Raw genomic sequence first — 14,284 nt, forward strand, 5'->3', positions numbered from 1 at the left:
CAACTACAGTCACGTTCTACAAAATAATATCATTTTAGGTGAGCAGTCTTTTTGATTACGTTCTCTTAAATATTAATGCCATTTCCAAAATAATATTAGACTAGCAAGTTAACAATTAAAAACAAATGAGTGTAAGGCCAAGGATTTCTCCACACCTCATCTAAGACTCATTATCCCATACACTACAAGACCATCGAGATCTTTTGTTACTAGAACTCTGCACAGTTTAATGACCTACTAGGTCAAGTTAAGGAAATTCACTTATATATTTGATTATTCCTAAAGGTTTCTCTGTTTCTCTGGGAATTCTCAGAACCCTTCACTTAGGACTCTTATGGAGTAATAGAGTATAATTATTTTTATCTGTATGTGCCTTTATTTTATTTAAAGACTAAGAAGGTCTTCAAAGGAAGAAACTGTGTGCCATATTTGTATTCTCTTCAAAACTAGTCTAGTTCTTTGCATATAATAGGCGCTTAATGCTTACTGTTGAATGGATGTCATGATTTCTCCTAATGCTGTGACCCCCAATGAAAAACCAGGTAGTGCTCCCCTTCAGGAGAACTAAACGGGTTCATAATGTCCTTAGGTTCGTTAGTTTAGGTGGTATTTAATGTGATTTTGAATTATTACTGTCCAAGAGTATATATTTCATCCAGTTCTATAGAAGGGTAAAGCCTTCTGGTTCATAACATCTTTTAGTAAGTCACCAGGGCAACAGTGATTTTAAAAATCTCAGCTCCAGTGAGACTGATCCTGATATTATGGTCCTTAACCATTGTTCTTTTGAAAAACGTCAAAGTTTGTGCACCCTTTCCCTTTGTCACTTTGGAGTTTGACTTTGGTTTAAGAGCCTAATGGATGGCCTAATGGAAACAGAGCTCAGTATGTGTGGGTATATGCTTTTTTAAATATAAACCCTTATCTTCCATCTTGGAATCAATTCTATGTATTGGATCCAAGACAGAAGAATGGTAAGGGCTTGGCAATGGAGGTCAAGTGACTTGCCCAGGGTCACCCAGCTGGGAATTGTCTGAGGCCAGATTTGATCCTAGGACCTCCTGTCTCTAGGCCTGACTCTCAATCTACTGAGCTACCCAGCTGCCCCCTATATATATTTTATTTTATTTTTTAAACCCTTACCTTTGGTCTTGGTTCCAAGGCAGAAGAGTGGTAAGGGCTAGGCAATGGGGGTCAAGTGACTTGCCCAGGTTCATCCAGCTGGGAAGTGTCTGAGGCCAAATTTGAACCTAGGAACTCCCATCTCTAGGCCTGGCTCTTAATCCACTAAGCTACCCAGCTGACCCCTATATACTTTTAAAAAATCCCAATGGGAAATAACTTGAATTCATTTGAAAATTGGCCAATGGGATATTGATCAATCCTAATTTTATTAAAAAAAAAAGGATCTGGATATGTAAATCTGAGTTTCCAGGAAGACAAATGTTTACTTCCTATCTATGAAGCCTTCTGAAACGAGGCTCATAATACACCTGCTGACATGCCTCTAATTTTAAAAGTCTGAGGACTGTCAATAGGCGCTTGCTTAGGTCCATGAAGAATATGAATTCAGAACTGGACCGCAAGGTCAGATCTTTGATCTCCCTTTCTGCAGAGACTGTGATGGATAAAACCAATTCCACTGAGCCTATAGTACTAGACAATTATCTTTGAACCATAGGAAGGTATTCTTATGCTCAAATTAAAAGAGGAGCTGCAAGGATGAACAGTGCAGCCAGGAATCTGGGAAAGCAGAAAGGATTCCCTCACAGGAAAAGGTTTTCAATTCTTATCCTGATTTTCCATTTAAGAAATCTTCAATAAGGTCCAGTTTCAGTGGCACTTGTGGGTGGGCAAATGCACACACCTGCATACTGACCTCTTTTTGCACAGGGCCATTTTCATACTTAAATTAGTGTGAAAATATGTATAAGGGATTAAACAAAGCTTGCTTGCCTCCCGTAAGTATATTTCCAAATACAACTTAAAGGGGAAAATGTGTTATGTAGCTAGACCCTTCCTTCCCAAGAGCTTTGACACAAATGCTTCAGAACCATCAAGGGCCTGACTCAAAGATCAAATACTTAAGAGAGGTCACTGGCCTTCAGATTTTCTCTACCAGAGTGAAAGCAGCCATCACATACTCTTACCTTTCTCAAGCCAGCATTCCATTCTCTTACCTTTCTCCCACGGAAAATTTACAGTTTTGAAGCCATTCAAGTGTGTAACCACTACCCAGGCTTGTGTACACATTTCAAATGGAAAAAACAAATGACTTTAGACCACAGGAAATATTTTTGCATTCGGAGCAGTCTTTACATTTAATCAGCACCTTTGCTCTGCATATGTATATGTTTTTAATTATGTGTTTTAAAACAAATTGAAAATGTTCTCTGCACATCCTGCTTTAGAAGTCTCAGAATACGTTTCCCAAATGATATCCTTGTCACAGTGAGAAGTGTTTTAACTTCACATTAATTCCTGTATGGAGGGCATATAGAGCGTAGAGATTGGCACCCAAATGGGGACACTAATCCCCCCCGCCAAAAAAAAAAAACATTTGCTAAATTATTTTTTGCTATTTCTCTAAGGAGAGCCAAGGAAAAGTTCCTGGGAGAAGCCTTCCTGTCCTGGATGTTTTCTTTTAAATACCTGCTTGATTCTCTGAAAGAGATCTTGCTGCAGTTGTCTAGGGATTTGGGCCTCTGGAGCTTAAGCCAAATCTTGTAGCTCACAAGGCCTGATTGAGTAAAAAATTGTCTTTCTGATTGTCTCAGCTCAGCCTGGTCTCACACTCTTCCTCCAGCCTCCACTTGACCAAAATATGTGAAGCAGTAACTGCAAACAAAGTGTTGGCTCCCAATGTTCTTCCCTAGATAACTTCCCCGTCTACTCCAGTAGAGTATGGAGACATACGTATGGGCAACTGCTCTCTAGAGGTCTGGAAGTTCCCATAGAAGCTCCTCTTACTGACACGCACTGAAGGCACACAGATAATGTGTGTATGTACAGAGAAGAGAACAATTCTCTGCTCCTCATATCCCCCACTGTACTCCATCGTGCCACCAGCAGTCTGGAAGCTTTCCACCGTGAATTTCTATTTTGCAAAAACCATAAAGGTTCTACGAAGAGGCATCTGCACAATGCCCTGGCTTCTCAGCTGTGGCAGTGTTCCCTGCTGCTGAAGCCAAGTGTCTCCTGGACACTGCTCAGCATCTCATCAGGGTGATGGCTGCGTTGCTTCCTCTCAGCCTTGCAAATGATTTTTCAGATCTCTTAGAAAATGAATGTACAGTTCTGCCTCATTTGTGCACTATCCCTGGCCCTCTTCTCCAAAGGCGTAACTTGAAGCTAGCTGTCAGTGAGCTAACCCTAGCGAGAGAGACAGAGACAGAGACAGAGAGAGAGACAGAGAGACAGAGAGAGAGACAGAGAGACAGAGAGACAGAGAGAGAGACAGAGACAGAGAGAGACAGAGAGAGAAAGAGAGACAGAGACAGAGAGAGACAGAGACAGAGAGAGACAGAGAGAGAGACAGAGAGACAGAGACAGAAATACACACACAGAGACAGAGGCAGAGAGAGACAGACAGAGAGAGGCACACACACAAAGACAGAGACAGAGGCAGAAACAGAGAGAGAGGGAAGGAGAGAGAAAGAGAAAGATAGAGAGAGATGGAGAGGGAGAAAGAGAGAGGGAGAGAGATAGACAGAGAGAGAGGGAGACAGAGAGAGAGGGAGAGATAGAGAGGGGGAAGGACAGAGAGAAAGATAGAGACAGAAACAGAGAGGGAGACAGAGATAGAGAGGGAGAGGCAGAGAGGGAACAAGAGACAGAGACAGAGAGACAAAGAGACAGAGACAGGGAGAGAGAAAGAGAGAAGGAGGGAGACAAAGAGAGGGAGAGAGACAGACAGAGGGGGAAGGAGGGAGAGAGAGGTAGAGGGAGAGAGATGGGGAAACAGAGAGAGAGAGGCAGACAGACAGACAGACAGAAATGGAGAGAGAGAGGAAGACAGAAACACAGAGGGAGAGACAGAGAGAGAGGGAGAGAGAAAAAGACAGAGAGAGGGAGAGGGAGAGAGACAGAGAGATAGGGAGGGAGAGAGAGAAAGAGAAACAGAGAGAGAGAGGGAGACAGAGAGAGGGAAAGAGAGAAAGGCAGAGAGGGAGAAAGCGAAAGGGAAAGAGAGACAAAAACAGAGGGGGAGACAGAGAGAGAAAGGGAAAGAGAGACAAAGACAGAAAGGAAGACAGGGAAAGGGAGAGAGAAAGAGAGACAGAGACAGAGGGAGAGACAGAGAGAGGAAGAGGAAGAGAGAGACAGAGGGGAGAGAGAGGGAGAGAAAGAGAGAAAGAGAGGGAGAGAAAAAGAGAGGGAAAGACAGAGAGAAAGATAGAAACAGAGACAGAGAGGGAGACAGAGACAGAGAGGGAGAGGCAGAGACAGAGATGGAAGGGGGGAGAGAAAGAGAGAGAGAGAATGAGAGACAGAGGGAAACAGAGAGAGAGATAGACAGCCAGAGAGACAGAAAGAGGGAAAGAGAAAGAGAGAAGGGGGAGGCAAAGAGAGAAAGAGAGAAAGAAAGAGAGAAAGGTAGAGGGAGAGAGAGAGGAAGACAGAAACAGAGAGGGAGAGATAGAAAGAGAGGGAGGGAGAGAGAGAGAGAGAGAGAGAGAGAGAGAGAGAGAGAGAGAGAGAGAGAAGGAGAGGGATAGGGAGACAGAGAGATAAGAGATAGGGAGGGAGAGAAAGAGAGACAGAGTAGAGAGGGAGACAGAGACGAAAGAGAGAGGGAAAGAGAGAGAGGAAGAGAGAGGGAAGGACAGAGAGACAGAGAAACAGAGAGAGAAAGAAAGAGGGAAATGGAAAGAGAGACAGAAACAGAGAGGGAGACAGAGAGAAAGGAAGAGAGAGAGAGGGAGGGGCAAAGAGAGAGGAGAGAGGAAGAGACAGAGAGAGGAAAAGAGAGACAGAGAAAGAGAGGGAGGGGGAAAGAGACAGAAAGAGGGAGAGAGGGGGAGAGAGAAAGACAGAGGGAGGGAGAGGCAGAGAGAGATAGGAAGGGAGAGAGAGAGAAAGAGAGACAGAGATAGAGAGGGAGACAGAGACAGAGAGAGAGGGAAAGAGAGAGAGGGAGGGAGAGAGAGAAAGGGAGGGAGGGAGGGACAAAGAGAGAAAGAGGGAGAGACAGAGAGAGGAAAAAAGAGACAGAGACAGAGGGAGAGAGAGAAAGGGAAAGAGAGACAGACAGAGAGGGGGAGAGAGTCAGAGAGAGGGAGAGAGAGAGAGAGAAAGAGAGACAGAGATAGAGAGGGAGACAGAAAGAGAGAGGGAAAGAGAGAGGGAGGGAGGGAGGGAGAGAAAGAGAGACAGAGACAGAGACAGAGAAACAGAGAGGAAGAGAGAGACAGAGAGGAAAAGAGAGCGAGTCAGAGAGAGGGAGAGAGAGGGAGGGAGGGAGAGAGAGAAAGAGAGACAGAGACAGAGATAGAGAGGGAGCAGAAAGAGAGAGGGAAAGAGAGAGGGAGGAAGGAAGAGAAAGAAAGAGAGAGACAGAGATAGAGAGGGAGCAGAAAGAGAGAGGGAAAGAGAGAGGGAGGAAGGAAGAGAAAGAAAGAGAGAGACAGAGATAGAGAGGGAGACAGAAAGAGAGAGGGAAAGAGAGGGAGGGAGGGAGAGGGAGGGAAGGAGAGAGAGAGGGAGGGAGAGAGGGACAAAGAGAGAAAGAGAGAGACAGGGAGAGACAGAGAGAGGAAGGAAGAGACAGAGAGGGGAAGGGAGAGGAAGAGAGAGACAGAGAGGAAAGACAGAGACAGAGAGAGAGAAAGGGAAAGAGATACAGACAGAGGGGGAGAGAGTCAGAGAGAGGGAGGGAGGGAGAGAGAGAAAGAGAGACAGAGATAGAGAGGGAGACAGAAAGAGAGAAGGAAAGAGAGGGAGGGAGGAAGAGAAAGAAAGAGAAAGAGAGACAGAGATAGAGAGGGAGACAGAAAGAGAGAGGAAGGGAGGGAGGGAGGGAGAGAAACAGAGAGACAGAGAAAGAGAGAGGGTGGAAGAGAGACAGAGACAGAGAGGAAGAGAGAGACAGGGAGGGAAAGAGAGACAGAGTGGTGGAGAGAGAGAGTCAGAGAGAGGGAGAGAGGGAGGAAGGGAGAGAGAGAAAGAGAGACAGAGAGATAGAGAGGGAGACAGAAAGAGAGAGGGAAAGAGAGAGAGGGAGAGAGAGACGGAGGGACAAGAGAGAAAGACAGAGACAGGGAGAGACAGAGAGAGGAAGAGAGACAGACAGAGACAGAAAGAAAGTGAGAGACAGAGAGACAGTGAGAGACAGAGAAACAGAGAGGGAAAGAGAGACAGAGACAGGGAGGGAAAGAGAGACAGAGAGGGAGAGAGAGTCAGAGAGAGGGAGAGAGGGGGGGACAGAGAGGCAGGGACAGAGAGACGGAGAAACAGAGAGACAGAGAAAGAGAGGGGGGAAGAGAGACAGAGACAGAGAGAGAAATGGAGAGAGAGAGAGAGAGAGAGAGAGAGAGAGACGGAGGGACAAAGAGAGAAAGAGAGACACAGGGAGAGGGAGAAATGGAGAGAGAGAGACAGACAGAGACAGAGACAGAGGGAGAGTGAGGGAGAGAGATAGAGAGGGAGGGAGGGAGAGACAGAGAGAGATAGGAAGGGAGAGAGAAAGAGAAAAAGAGGCAGAGGTAGAGAGGGAGAGAGAGGGAGAGAGAAAGAGAGAGGGAGGGAGGGAGAGGCAGAGAGAGATAGGGAGGGAAAGAGAAAGAGAGAGACAGAGATAGAAAGGTAGACAGACAGACACAGAGAGGGAAAGAGAGAGGGAGGGACAGAGAGAGAGAGACAGAGGGAGACAGAGAAAGAGAGGGAAAGAGAGACAGAGAGGGAGAGAGAGGGAGGGAGGGAGAGAGAGAAAGAGAGACAGAGACAGGGATAGAGAGGGAGACAGAAAGAGAGAGGGAAAGAGAGAGGGAGGGAGGGAGAGAAAGAGGGAAACAGAGAGACAGAGAAAGAGAGTGGAGGAAAGAGAGACAGAGAGAAAGAGGGAGAGAGAGACAGAGGGACAAAGAGAGAAAGAGAGAGACGGAGAGGGAGAGAGAGAGAAGAAGAGAGACAGACAGAGAGACAGAGAGACAGAGAGACAGGGAGAAACAGAGACAGGGAAAGAGAGAGGGGGGGAAGAGAGACAGAGACAGAGAGAGAAAGGGAGAGAAAGAGATGGAGGGACAAATAGAGAAAGAGAGACAGACAGAGAGAGAAAGAGAAAGAGCAAGAGAGAGTGAAAGAGAGACAGAGACAGAGGGAGAGAGAGGGAGAGAAAGAGAGAGGGAGGGAGGGAAAGACAGAGAGATAGGGAGGGAGAGAGAAAGAGAAAAAGAGGCAGAGATAGAGAGGGAGACAGAGACAGAGAAACAGAGAAAGATAGAGAGAATGGGAGAGACAGAGAGGGACAGAGAGACAGGGAGAAACAGAGACAGAGAAAGAGAGAGAGAGACAGAGAGAGAAAGGGAGAGAGAGGGGGAGGGACAAAGAGAGAAAGAGAGACACAGGGAGAGGAAGAGAGACAGACAGAGAGAAAGAGAAAGAGAGTGAAAGAGAGACAGAGACAGAGGGAGAAAGAGGGGGAAAGAGAGAGGGAGGGAGGGAGAGACAGAGAGAGATAAGGAGGGAGAGAGAAAGAGAAAAAGAGGCAGAGATAGAGAGGGAGATAGAGACAGAGAGAGGGAAAGAGAGAGGAGGAGAGAGAGATAGGGAGGGAGAGAGAGAAAAAGAGAGACAGATAAAAAGGTAAACAGAGAGAGGGAAAGACAGGGAGGCAGAGGGAGGAGAGAGAGAGAGAGTCAGAGAGAGTGAGAGAGAGTGAGGGACAGAGAGAGACAGAGAGAAACAGAGAGGGACAGAGAAAGAGAGAGGGGGAAAGATAGACAGAGACAGAGAGAGAGGGAGAGACAAAGAAAGAGACAGAGACAGAGGGAGACCGAGAAAGGAAGAAAGGAAGAGAGAGAGAGAGGGAGAGACTGAGACAGAGAGGGGGGGGGAGACAGAGAGACAGCCAGGGAGGAAGAGAAAGAGACAGAGGGAGGGAGAGAGACAGACAGAAAGAGACAGGGAGAAACAGAGAGAGACAAAGAGAAATAGAGAGGGAAAGAGAGAGAGAAACAGAGGGAGACAGAGACAGAAAGGGAGAGAGAGGGTGAGACTGGGAGAGGAAGAAAGGAAGAGAGACAGAGACAGGGAGAGACAGAGAGAGGAAGAGAGGGAGAAACAGAGAGTGTGACAGAGAGAGGGAGAGACACAGAAACAGAGAGACAGAAAGAGAGAGGGGGAAAGAGAGAGACCGAGAGGGAGCGAGAGGGAGAGACTGACAGAGAGAAGGAAAGAGGGAGAGACAGAGAGGGAGGGAGGGAGAGACAGAGACAGAGAGGGGGGAAGAAAAGAGACAGAGGGAGGGAGAGAGAGAAAGAGAAAGAGACAGAGGAGGGGGAGGGAGGGAGAGAGAGAGAGGAAAATGGACCAGCAAAGAACTTCATTTACAAAACCAGAGTAGTTCTTTGCCCCACTTCGGCCTCCTCCCTCAAAAAGCCCTGCCTCTTACCCTGGGAACCACCAGAGTACCTTACACATTTTGATGCGATCCTGAGTTAATGCGCGATCGTCTCCATAAAATGCTCCCTGAGCTCCCCCCTTCTCTTTTCCCCCACCGCGCTCTTGCTACTGCAATCATCTCTATTCTCACACACAAGCCCGAAACACCCCGATTTCTCCAGGGTGCCGGGACGCAGTAGGGAAGAGAGGGGTTTGCTAGCTTATCCAAGAGCAAGCCTTAACAGCCTGAGCCTTCTCAGTCCTTAGAAGGATCTTACTCCTGACCTCCCAAGTTCGGGCTGTGAGACGGACCAGCTTTAAGCTCTGCAGCCGTGGCATCATAAAGACCCGTGAGTGTGAGTGTGCGTGTGCGTGCGTGTATCAGTGTGTCCCCTGCGCTCTGCCGCAGCACAGGCGGTATTGCCTTCTCTAACTCCAGGCGCCTCTTCCCCCCTCTCAGCCCGGGGACTTTCTCCAGGTCTCTGGGAATTCTCTGTTCCTGGGCACCTTCCCCCTTGGCCAGCTTACTCTGCTAAAGCTTCGGCTGCTCTGTGTGTTGTGGGGAAAGACGACAGGGTTCTGGACGTTACACATATTTTCTAGAAGATAGATGCTCAAGCTCATGCTCCCTCTCTCCTTACCTTCAGCTCCTGCTCTGCCCAAGATGTCAATCTATAGCAGCTGGCTGCTCGGTACACCATCAGGGCGTCTTCGAGGAAGCCAGGCAGCCCAGGAGCAAATTATAAGAAGCAAATCCTAAATACCTCAGGGAGCCAGGGCAGAATGAGGACGGGAGAAAGACAATAGCGCACGGATTCCCGGAGATTTCCACTGAGCCAAAGGAGCTTAACTTTTTTGGTCCTTGCTGGGAATTTTTGTAGGTGTCAAAAGGCAAACCTCATCCCCTGGTTAAAGCCCCGAGGCTAGTCCTTCATTCCAAAACTGGCTCATTTCCTAATTTGCGGGGTGACCAACTAACAGACCTCGCTGGGGGGGGGGGGGCGCGGGGGCGGGTCTTCATTCATTTATTATCTTAAAAGCAACTCGCTCTCCCAAACACCTCTCTTTGGAGAGAAAGAAAAGGAGAAAATAAGCTGAGGAAAGTGAGGGTCAGAGGGGGCAAGGAAAGGGAATGAGAATAGAGCGGGAGTGGGGGGGAGGGGGAAAGGATGGGGAAACTGGGTTTGGTACCCGAATGAGGAATCGCTACCATTTGGAGTACCCTAGGGGAACCCGTCACGGGTTATAGGAGAGAGGAGTGCAAAAAAGAAGAGGGAAAAGAGGGTAGGGAAAGAAGGGAGGGGAGAGGGGGGAGAGAAACAGGGCGAGAGAGCAGGATAGGCGAGTGGGAAGCTCCCCGAACCCTCAGCGTGACACGACAGCGTCCTAGGCTGTCTGTACTCCGCTCTCCCTGAAAGCAAGCGCTCTGTGGCGCTGACATCATTGCAAAAAAAGGAGGGGCATAAAATGGAAATGCAAAAGCGAGAAATGAGTTTTCCCCTGTCTTAAAGGTGCCCGCTCTGACTTTGTGTCTCTTTCTCCCCCCCCCCCCACCTCGTGTGTGTATGTGCGTGCGTAGGTGCGCGCGCGCGCGCTTGTGTGTGTGTGTGTGTGTGTGTGTGTGTGTGTGTGTGTGTGTGTGTGTGTGTGTGTTCAATGCAACCCGAGAGACGCAGCAGCACTTCAATGGCAGGTTTGGGGTGGTTTCCCCCCTCCCCAGTTTAACATGGCTGCCCCCTTGGCTGTCTCCTTTCACAGGAGGAGAAATTCATGTGTAGCCTCTAATAGTTAGTGTATGCACTCGTTCATTGCCCAAAAAAGGGAACAAGAGATTAAAGCGAATTCACAACTTCTAGTTAAAACGGCTCAGTTTTTCTAGCGAGAAGGAATTCTAGTTTGCTAGAATTTAAACTCTCTCCCCCTCCCCCCAACACATACACACACTCACCTTCCCTCCAGGGATTTCTGCGTTGATTTTGAGTCCTGTTTTTTTTTTTTTTTCAAACAAGTTGATTTACAGTTCAATCCCACATATCTGTTACCAGGTTTACAAGATGCTCACCAGAACCTGTTTTCTTTGGCTTACGCTGAAGAGTTTGACTCCCTTGAACCGTCCTAATTGGGAATGGGACTGTGTTGGAGCCTAGCTTATGAATTCCTCCCTGAATCCTCTATGGGATGTATCTAGCAAGTGTGTGGAGCCCAATTCTTCTTTCCTCTGCCCCTTTCTTGGATTCTCTGCCTCTGTCTTCTCATAGACTGTTCTTTCTTTGGGGGGAGAGGGGAACCTTCCTAAACTCAATCTTTTGCCTTGATATATGTATTCCTGATTGGGAGTGTCCCTTTCTCACCTTTGCCTCAAGTCTTTTCCCTCTTCCCTCTCTTTTATGTATGTGTTACAGAAGGCTAAATTTAAATTCTAAGCTTCTAAAGCAGGAATTCTTAAACTAGGATGCGTGAACCTTTTGAAAAAAATTTTTTTATAACTGTACTACAATATCATTGGTTTCCTTTGTAATCTTATATGTGTATTATTTTATGTTTTGACTGGCAAAGGTATGCAGGACACAAGAGACTGCTCTAAAGGCAAAGATTTTGGAAATGCACCCCCCACACACACATACACACCAGCATAAACAACACTTCTTTGTTGTTCTGCCACCCATAAACTGCAGAACTAGGAGACAATTAGGACTAGGCTTTTTCTAAGCTCTAACAAAACTATTACTTGAAGAAAGAGGTGATTTTCCTCATTAATTGATTAATGAGGAAATTAATTAAACTCTAATTAATCCCTCATTTTGTAATGGTGAAGTTGATCATTTCAACTGAAGGGTAAGACTTTCTAGCTAACTCTCTTAAATGTCATCATACCAGATATGGTTCATGGAGCTCCTTTTGGATGCTAAGAATTCTTCCCCTCTGTTCTATATCTCAAGTAGACTATACTTTTAATAATGAAGTCAGACTGCATTAACTTTTTTTGACTAGCAGGCCACACTCTCTTTGCTCTAAACCCCAACATTGGCCACATCTTGTCCAACTTGGTCTCCCCTAGCCTTTATGTGTGTGGTTGGATTTCTGATCTTAAGTGTGCCTAAGACTTTGTATTTACCCATACTGCATTTCTTCTAGTGACATTTGGTCCATTTTTCCAATTCATTGGGGGACATTCTTATAAAGTCCCACTCTACAGGTGACTGAAGAAGTGACTTATTAAGGAACTTCAGCCAAGTACCCCTGCTGTAGCCTTGGGCCTGTAGCTTTGTCCCTGATGCCCACAGGCCAGCTCAACTCTTGATCCCCTCCCCACAATCACACTCAAGGCTTATTTTCTAGCTAAATACATAATGTAAATACCTTAACAAGCCTAGTCATCCCAAGGTTTATCAATGTAATCTCTAAAACGTGATGCCTTTAAATGAACACAATATTACAGGTGGGGTCTGAGCAAGGCAGACTCAAGTGGAACCATCACTTACCTCATTCTGGACACTTTTATTAATGCAGGGTAACACTGCATTACATTTTTTTTTGACTCCTGCTGGGCTTGCAGTGTCCCCTCCCCTCTCCCCCCACCCGACCTAACCCCGCCCCTCACCCCACCCCGCCCCGCCCCTCGCCCCTCCCCAACGCAGTTCCCTCCTCCTCGTCAATCCCCACCCCAATCCCCGCCCACCCGACTCTCAGTCCCCTCCCATCCACCCCCTCCTTCCAGTCCCTCCCACCCACCTCCCTCTTTCCAGTCTCCTCCCACCCACCTCCCTCCTCTAAGCCCCCTCCCATCCACCTCCTCCTCTCGCAGCCCCTCCCATCTCCCCCTCCCAGTTTTCTCTCAACCATTTTGCCCTCCCCACCTCTTCATCCAAGGTTTCTCCCCTCCCCACCCAACCTGCCCTGCCCCTATTCTCTACATTTGCAATTGGTATTTTGAACTTAAATCCAGGACTTTACATTTTTCTTTCTAGTTTTCATTTAGACTCGCTCTCTTCTTGCAGCCTGTCCCTCTCTGGATCCCGAATCTCCTTTGAGGTCATTTCATTAGGGAAAGGGAAAGACTTTTCCTGTCAGTTTTTGCCTAAACTCTTAAAAAGACATTTCCTCAGGAAAGGGGCGGTTTTCAAGGTAGAAGTTTTCTCCCCTAGCAAATTGGGGAGGGGGGAGGGAGAGAGGAAGAGAGAGAGGGAGAAAGGAAGGAGAGGCGAAGGGAAGAAAACTGAAAACTCTTAGGATTTACTTGGGCTTGGGTAGGGAGTATGGTGCTCTTCCTGCAGCTTGGTGCGCGCTGCTGTTTGAAGAGAGGATGGAGTGGGAGATAGAGGCGGCCAGAGGCCAGAAAGGACAGAGGAAAGGAGAAGCGAGCCAGAGGGGAATGAGATGACAATGACACAGGACGGCTCGATTGGGTCTAGTCTCGTCTGTTTTCTTCTAGTCTCTCTGCCCTGTCGCGGCTAACTCTCCCTCCAGCTGGGGAAGCGGTTTGGGGCGCAGCCTTTAAAAATTTGTCCAATATCTTAGTTATCACATCCTCCGTGCTTAGGCTGGAGGAGTAACGCTCAAGTGAGAGAAATAGCCCCACGTGCACTCTGACAGTTAATGTGGGAGTTTTCATAAAGTAACCCGCTAAATGGTGTGGAAGGTATGGAAGGGAGAGGGGTTAATCTAGCTGTCTAGCAATTAATTGATCGATCAAAGGACGGGGCTCCCCTCAACCAAAAACCTGGCATTTTTTCCTTCCTGGAAAAGAGGGGCAAAGGGAGGGGACGCCCGAGAGCGTTCCTGGGCAATGAGTCCGCAGGCATAGTCTAAACCCAGAGAGCAGGAAAGCTCAACTAGATAGATGATCTATGCTGAATAAATTGACATTGGTGTTTCTTTGGCACAAGATACTCACCAGGTTATCAAGGTCTTCGGATTCAGTCGGAACTGGTGCTCCCACAGCCGCCGGCCGGTTCCCTCCACATTACGCCATAGCGGCGGCGACTGTGCGCGGTAGCTAAAGTGGTGGCACTTACCCACTAGAGCTACCGCGACAGTGGCTACGGACCGCAAAGAGGGCGACAGTGGTGGTGGCGCCTGGGCCGGTGGGGACCGCGGTGGTGGCGGCGGCTGACCGCGGGGGTGCCCGCAGCTGTGGCACTGCCGCCGCTGCGGCGGCAATGCCGCCGCAGCGGCGGCTCAGGAGAGCACGCTCTCCTGGCCGGACCTCTGGGGCTCTTCGGGGGCTCTTCGGGGCTGACTGGGCTTCCTCCTCCTCCTCTCGCACGCCGAGGCTCTTCTTCAGCGGCTCGAGGCCAGTGGAGGCTTCTTCTTCTTCTTCTTCTTCAGGGACTTCGGCGGCTGCTGTTCTTCTTCTGCTGCCTGGTGCTTGACAGTTTCGCAGACTGCAAGAAGCCGGGGTGGTGCAGCCCCTTTTCAATACTAAGGGGGAGGGACCAAAAAGGGGGGGGCCAGTGGGGAGGAGGAGGAGACGGGGGCTCCAGGGAGGGAGGGGGGAGAAAGAGTGCCCAGTCGCCTGCCGGGAGGGGAGGGAATGGTGCAGCGCCAAGGGCTGGTCCCCCCTCCCCACACTCACATAGGCGCGCACACAGACTGTCGCACACACTGCCCCCCCCCCCTCTCACACACCCCCGCACCCCTCTCTCCCCACCTCTAAGGGGCGGCCGCTGCTTGCTGACGCGGG

The 14,284-nt window shown here is 48.5% G+C and overlaps 1 protein-coding gene across 3 annotated transcripts in view; it reads right to left on the reverse strand.

Moving 5' to 3' along the window:
- Positions 1–14,003, reverse strand: part of LOC100022865 (protocadherin-11 X-linked) — a 575,820-nt gene extending 561,817 nt beyond the window's left edge. For 2 of the 3 annotated variants that reach the window (XM_056808906.1, XM_056808908.1), the window contains exon 1: positions 13,496–14,003. The gene's annotated coding sequence lies outside the window, so the exon portion shown is untranslated. Of the gene's footprint in view, positions 1–9,242; positions 10,025–13,495 lie in introns of those variants that run through there. The other variant, XM_056808907.1, reaches the window with a different exon arrangement.
- Between the last annotated feature and the right edge of the window lie 281 nt (positions 14,004–14,284).

Source organism: Monodelphis domestica, chromosome X (genome assembly GCF_027887165.1).
Source record: "Monodelphis domestica isolate mMonDom1 chromosome X, mMonDom1.pri, whole genome shotgun sequence".
In the NCBI taxonomy this organism is placed as follows: domain Eukaryota; kingdom Metazoa; phylum Chordata; class Mammalia; order Didelphimorphia; family Didelphidae; genus Monodelphis; species Monodelphis domestica.